Genomic DNA, 7,812 nt, shown 5'->3' with positions numbered 1-7,812 from the left:
ATGAAACTTATTCCTAAGTTAGCCAAATGTTTCTCGGCAGTATTTTGTTTTATTCTCGTGTGTGTTCTAAGCAAGGACCAGTGGACAAACCGTCAGATAATGGCTCCTATGAACATCGTGGAGAGACACCAGGGATTAGAGACTCGCCCTGTGAGTATTGCAGTCGAAGAAGGGACCCGGAAGTTGATTGATGATAAAGAGAGTAGGAGAAATGTTTTAATGAGTGACTGTTCCCGATATGTTGACACCCCCCGCGTAATTGCTGAGCATGGATTCAACATTATACGGAACGTTGGTCGACCTGACGGTGGAAGAGCAAACACCGTCTTCAATGTACAAGCAGCCCTGTTGGGACTAGGTGTGGGCCTAGTAAGCGGTTATGTTGTAAGTACCGAATTAAAAACTATCGCTGTTACTCTAAATTATCAGTCGCCTATATTCCAGGTTTCCATCTCCCTGAAGGACTGCCGGACCGGTACAAGAAAGGCCTTCTGCGATCAGCCACCAGAGGTGCCACGACACAGGGAGGTGTCGACTCACCCCAGATCGAGCCTATGCAGATCCTTACCCAAGACACGCGAGATAATTGTGCCTCTAACGGGCATCCCAGTAAGGTTTCTGGAAGTCACATCGGGCAGGTCATTGCCTATGATCTTCAAGCTTTCCTTGTGCCTGATTCTCCTGTTAAGGCAGTTTTGCAGACAAGACATCCTCGTCACATCAGTCCATTGTTTATGTGCGTCTGTTTGTTGCTTCTGTTTGGGTTTGTACTAACACACTAATTTGGTTTGTTTTCTTTGTTTTTGAAACCCAAACCAAATTCCTTTTTGGTGGGGAGGTGTTACGAAGCCAAGTCCATCGTCAGAGCTCGGAGCAGTGACGTCAACGCCATCTGTGAGTCCGCTCCTGAACCCCCCCCCCCCCTCCCACCCAAAAAAAAACATGGACAATCAGCGCCATCTATTGAGCGAAAAGGTGTACATTTGTGTCTAAGCCAGTAAGTGACATGTCCTAGTGGTCCCATGTAATGTCCCAATGTACTGATGACGTGTCTGTATTCATAGTCACCGTAGGCCTGCTGTGATACAAGGACAAGCATTCTACCCAAGGCAGCCAAGGTCTCTACACCTGTTTGCTTTACAGAAGCAGTGAGCCGCCACCGGAAGAGAACTGTAAAGTGTTCTGCTGTCTGCCTGTGGAGTGGCAGTGACGGGATTCGCCGTACCCGGGGCTGGCTGGTAGAAGAGACAACTGACTAAGGTGCTGAAGAGGAGAGTAACCAGCGAGTTGCACGACGCTCCTGCCTGGGGCTCGCTACCCTGGTATCTGCAAGTGACGTTGCCCAATAGCGAGGCTGATTGGTACCTCCCAGCAACAGGCTGGACTGTGGTTGTGGGCCTTCACGAAGAGACACTTAGGAGAATTGTGGTTTGGCTGGCCCGTGGCCAGGGTAGACTCATTGTTGTTTCCCGGTACCTGCGGAGAGTAGTACCACGGATGAGGAAACAAGGTACAAGACTGCATCGATTGAGCTTCGCCTAGTGTTTAGTGTCTTCTGAGAGAGATGTTGATGTACATATAGTGTAGTAATACTTCCGTTGAAGAGTTTTATATATATATGGTGATGGGAAAAATAATTATACATGGATAAAGTGACGACCTGTTGTATTTAATGTACCTCTCCCTTTTGTTTTACTTGCATTACTGAGCTCACCCCTTGAAAGCCTCTACTAACTTGGGGCCGGATATCAGAACTTTTGTACCACCAGAAAAGTACCTGGTTGCGACCCATTGAGGCTGCAACAAGTGTCCTTAACTTGTATACTATGCAAGGTGATGGAGAAGATCGTGAAAAAAACCTAGTAATAAATCTGGAGAGAAGGGACTTCGTGACAACCCATCAACATGGGTTTCAGGGAGGGTAAAACTTGCAGTACAGGCTTAATGGAATTCTACAGTCAGGTGACAAAGATTAAGCAAGAAAGAGAAGGGTGGGCGGACTGCATTTTATTGGATTGTCGGAAAGCCTTTGACAAAGTACCCCATAAAAGGCTGATGCATAAGCTGGAGAAACAGGCAGGAGTAACTGGTAGGGCGCTCCAGTGGATAAGGGAGTACCTAAGCAATAGGAAGCAGAGAGTTATAGTGAAGGATGAGACCTCAGATTGGCGTAAAGTCACCAGTGGAGTCCCACAGGGCTCTGTACTTGGACCTATCCTGTTTCTGATATACGTAAATGATCTCCCAGAGGGTATAGACTCATTCCTCTCAATGTTTGCTGACGACGCCAAAATTATGAGAAGGATTAAGACAGAGGAGGAAAGCTTGAGGCTTCAAGAAGACCTGGACAAGCTGCAGGAATGGTTGTTAGAGTTAAACCCAAACAAATGTAACGTAATGAAGATAGGTGTAGGGAGCAGGAGACCAGATACAAGGAATCGTTTGAGAGATTAAATACTTTAAGAGTCAAAGACAGAAAGAGCTGGGGGTTGATATCATGCCAGACCTGTCCCCTGAAGCTCATATCAAGAGGATAACATCAGCGGCATATGCCAAGTTGGCTAACATAAGAACGGCCTTTAGAAACTTGTGTAAGGAATCTTTTAGAACATTATATACAACATATGTCAGATCAATCCTGGAGTATGCGGCTCCAGCATGGAGTCCGTATCTAGTCAAGCATAAGACTAAACTGGAAAAGGTTCAAAGGTTTGCCATCAGTCGATTACCTGAACTGAGGGGTATGAGCTACGGGAATTAAACCTCACGTCACTGGGAGACAGAAGAGTTGGAGGAGACATGATCACCACATACAAGATTCTCATAGGAATTGATAGGGTAGATAGACAGACTTTTTAACACACGGGGCATCCGCACTCGGGGACACAGATGGAAATTGAGTGCCCAAATGAGCCATAGAGACGTTAGAAAGAATTTTTTCAGTGTCAGAGTAGTAGACAAATGGAAAGCATTAGAAAGTGATGTGGTGGAGGCTGACTCCATACACAGCTTTAAATGTAGATATGATAGAGCCCAATAGACTCAGGAACCTGTACATTAGTTGATTGACCGTTGAGAGGCGGAACCAAAGAGCCAGAGCTCAACCCCCACAAGCACAACTAGGTAAGCACACAAGTAAACACATATGTAAATGATCTCCCAGAGGGTATAGATTCGTTTCTCTCAATGTTTGCCGATGATGCAAAAATTATGAGGAGGATTGAAACAGAGGATGATAGTAGGAGGCTACAAGATGACCTAGATAGACTGAGTGAATGGTCCAACAAATGGCTGTTGAAGTTCAACCCAAGTAAATGCAAAGTAATGAAACTAGGTAGTGGAAACAGGAGGCCAGACACAGGATAAAGAATAGGAGATGAAATACTTAATGAAACAGACAGAGAGAAAGATCTAGGAGTTGATATCACACAAACCTGTCTCCTGAAGCCCACATAAAGAGAACAACGTCTGCGGCATATGCGAGGCTGGCTAACATCAGAACGGCGTTCAGGAACCTATGTAAGGAATCATTCAGAATCTTGTACACCACATATGTAAGACCAATCCTGGAGTATGCGGGTCCAAGCATGGAGCCCGTACCTTGTCAAGCACAAGACGAAGCTGGAAAAAGTCCAAAGGTATGCTACTAGAATAGTCCCAGAACTAAGAGGCATGAGTTATGAGGAAAGGCTGCGGGAAATGCACCTTACGACACTGGAAGACAGAAGAGTAAGAAGGGACATGATCACAACCTACAAAATCCTCAGGGGAATCGACCGGGTAAACAAGGATGAACTATTCAACACTGGAGGGACGCGAACAAGGGGACACAGGTGGAAGCTGAGCACCCAAATGAGCCACAGAGACATTAGAAAGAACTTTTTCAGTGTCAGAGTAGTTAGTAAATGGAATGCATTAGGAAGTGATGTGGTGGAGGCAGACTCCATACACAGTTTCAAATGTAGATATGACAGAGCCCTGTAGGCTCAGGAATCTGTACATCAGTTGATTGACGGTTGAGAGGCGGAACCAAAGAGCCAGAGCTCAACCCCCGCAAACACAACTAGGTGAGTACAACTAGGTGAGTACAGTAAAGGTTGGAGTAAATAAAAAAATATGAAAGGTTTTTACTTATGAGAGACATTATATCAGTCACAGGATAACCTCCCCACCCCCTTTTTCCAACTCCATCTTTCCCAAAACACTCCCTCCCCCCTCACCCTGCATGAGAAACGGCCAAATAAACGCTTTTGACACAGTTGACCACTGACCATACCTATATTTTCTCACCCTCCTCCTCCCCCTCCTTTCCCCAGGCATACATAAAGAGATCTCTTCAGTGTCTCTCCCCCTTCCTCCCTATCTCTCCTTTTAAACTCCCCATACACACACACCACGCACATACACACCACACCATACACGCAATACACACTCTCTCTCACTCTTTCTCTCTCTGTCTCTCTGTCTCTCTCTCTCTCTCTCTCTCTCTCTCTCTCTCTCTCTCTCTCTCTCTCTCTCTCTCTCTCTCTCTCTCTCTCTCTCTCTATATATATATATATATATATATATGAATGAAAACTCACACCCCAGAAGTGACTCGAACCCATACTCCCAGAAGCAACGCAACTGGTAACTACAGGGCGCCTTAATCTGCTTGACCATCACGGCCGTCAAAAGGAAGTGATAGCCGAGGCTATTTGAGCCACTTCCCCGACGGCAACTCGGATGGTAATCTTGGGCATAGCATTTCACCAAATCACCTCATTCTTTGGGGCACACGTGAGGAACACAAATGCGAACAAGCCTGAATGGTCCCCAGGACTATATGCGAATGAAAACTCACACCCCAGAAGTGACTCGAACCCATACTCCCAGAAGCAACGCAACTGGTAACTACAGGGCGCCTTAATCCGCTTGACCATCACGGCCGTCAAAAGGAAGTGATAGCCAAGGCTATTTGAGCCACTTCCCCGACGGCAACTCGGATGGTAATCTTGGGCATAGCATTTCACCAAATCACCTCATTCTTTGGGGCACACGTGAGGAACACAAATGCGAACAAGCCTGAATGGTCCCCAGGACTATATGCGAATGAAAACTCACACCCCAGAAGTGACTCGAACCCATACTCCCAGAAGCAACGCAACTGGTAACTACAGGGCGCCTTAATCCGCTTGACCATCACGGCCGTCAAAAGGAAGTGATAGCCGAGGCTATTTGAGCCACTTCCCCGACGGCAACTCGGATGGTAATCTTGGGCATAGCATTTCACCAAATCACCTCATTCTTTGGGGCACACGTGAGGAACACAAATGCGAACAAGCCTGAATGGTCCCCAGGACTATATGCGAATGAAAACTCACACCCCAGAAGTGACTCGAACCCATACTCCCAGAAGCAACGCAACTGGTAACTACAGGGCGCCTTAATCCGCTTGACCATCACGGCCGTCAAAAGGAAGTGATAGCCGAGGCTATTTGAGCCACTTCCCCGACGGCAACTCGGATGGTAATCTTGGGCATAGCATTTCACCAAATCACCTCATTCTTTGGGGCACACGTGAGGAACACAAATGCGAACAAGCCTGAATGGTCCCCAGGACTATATGCGAATGAAAACTCACACCCCAGAAGTGACTCGAACCCATACTCCCAGAAGCAACGCAACTGGTAACTACAGGGCGCCTTAATCCGCTTGACCATCACGGCCGTCAAAAGGAAGTGATAGCCGAGGCTATTTGAGCCACTTCCCCGACGGCAACTCGGATGGTAATCTTGGGCATAGCATTTCACCAAATCACCTCATTCTTTGGGGCACACGTGAGGAACACAAATGCGAACAAGCCTGAATGGTCCCCAGGACTATATGCGAATGAAAACTCACACCCCAGAAGTGACTCGAACCCATACTCCCAGAAGCAACGCAACTGGTAACTACAGGGCGCCTTAATCCGCTTGACCATCACGGCCGTCAAAAGGAAGTGATAGCCGAGGCTATTTGAGCCACTTCCCCGACGGCAACTCGGATGGTAATCTTGGGCATAGCATTTCACCAAATCACCTCATTCTTTGGGGCACACGTGAGGAACACAAATGCGAACAAGCCTGAATGGTCCCCAGGACTATATGCGAATGAAAACTCACACCCCAGAAGTGACTCGAACCCATACTCCCAGAAGCAACGCAACTGGTAACTACAGGGCGCCTTAATCCGCTTGACCATCACGGCCGTCAAAAGGAAGTGATAGCCGAGGCTATTTGAGCCACTTCCCCGACGGCAACTCGGATGGTAATCTTGGGCATAGCATTTCACCAAATCACCTCATTCTTTGGGGCACACGTGAGGAACACAAATGCGAACAAGCCTGAATGGTCCCCAGGACTATATGCGAATGAAAACTCACACCCCAGAAGTGACTCGAACCCATACTCCCAGAAGCAACGCAACTGGTAACTACAGGGCGCCTTAATCCGCTTGACCATCACGGCCGTCAAAAGGAAGTGATAGCCGAGGCTATTTGAGCCACTTCCCCGACGGCAACTCGGATGGTAATCTTGGGCATAGCATTTCACCAAATCACCTCATTCTTTGGGGCACACGTGAGGAACACAAATGCGAACAAGCCTGAATGGTCCCCAGGACTATATGCGAATGAAAACTCACACCCCAGAAGTGACTCGAACCCATACTCCCAGAAGCAACGCAACTGGTAACTACAGGGCGCCTTAATCCGCTTGACCATCACGGCCGTCAAAAGGAAGTGATAGCCGAGGCTATTTGAGCCACTTCCCCGACGGCAACTCGGATGGTAATCTTGGGCATAGCATTTCACCAAATCACCTCATTCTTTGGGGCACACGTGAGGAACACAAATGCGAACAAGCCTGAATGGTCCCCAGGACTATATGCGAATGAAAACTCACACCCCAGAAGTGACTCGAACCCATACTCCCAGAAGCAACGCAACTGGTAACTACAGGGCGCCTTAATCCGCTTGACCATCACGGCCGTCAAAAGGAAGTGATAGCCGAGGCTATTTGAGCCACTTCCCCGACGGCAACTCGGATGGTAATCTTGGGCATAGCATTTCACCAAATCACCTCATTCTTTGGGGCACACGTGAGGAACACAAATGCGAACAAGCCTGAATGGTCCCCAGGACTATATGCGAATGAAAACTCACACCCCAGAAGTGACTCGAACCCATACTCCCAGAAGCAACGCAACTGGTAACTACAGGGCGCCTTAATCCGCTTGACCATCACGGCCGTCAAAAGGAAGTGATAGCCGAGGCTATTTGAGCCACTTCCCCGACGGCAACTCGGATGGTAATCTTGGGCATAGCATTTCACCAAATCACCTCATTCTTTGGGGCACACGTGAGGAACACAAATGCGAACAAGCCTGAATGGTCCCCAGGACTATATGCGAATGAAAACTCACACCCCAGAAGTGACTCGAACCCATACTCCCAGAAGCAACGCAACTGGTAACTACAGGGCGCCTTAATCCGCTTGACCATCACGGCCGTCAAAAGGAAGTGATAGCCGAGGCTATTTGAGCCACTTCCCCGACGGCAACTCGGATGGTAATCTTGGGCATAGCATTTCACCAAATCACCTCATTCTTTGGGGCACACGTGAGGAACACAAATGCGAACAAGCCTGAATGGTCCCCAGGACTATATGCGAATGAAAACTCACACCCCAGAAGTGACTCGAACCCATACTCCCAGAAGCAACGCAACTGGTAACTACAGGGCGCCTTAATCCGCTTGACCATCACGGCCGTCAAAAGGAAGTGATAGCCGAG

The sequence above is a fragment of the Procambarus clarkii genome, chromosome 21 (genome assembly GCF_040958095.1).
Source record: "Procambarus clarkii isolate CNS0578487 chromosome 21, FALCON_Pclarkii_2.0, whole genome shotgun sequence".
Classification (NCBI taxonomy): domain Eukaryota; kingdom Metazoa; phylum Arthropoda; class Malacostraca; order Decapoda; family Cambaridae; genus Procambarus; species Procambarus clarkii.
The sequence above is the reverse complement of the archived record's forward strand: the minus strand, read 5'-3'. Positions refer to the sequence as shown.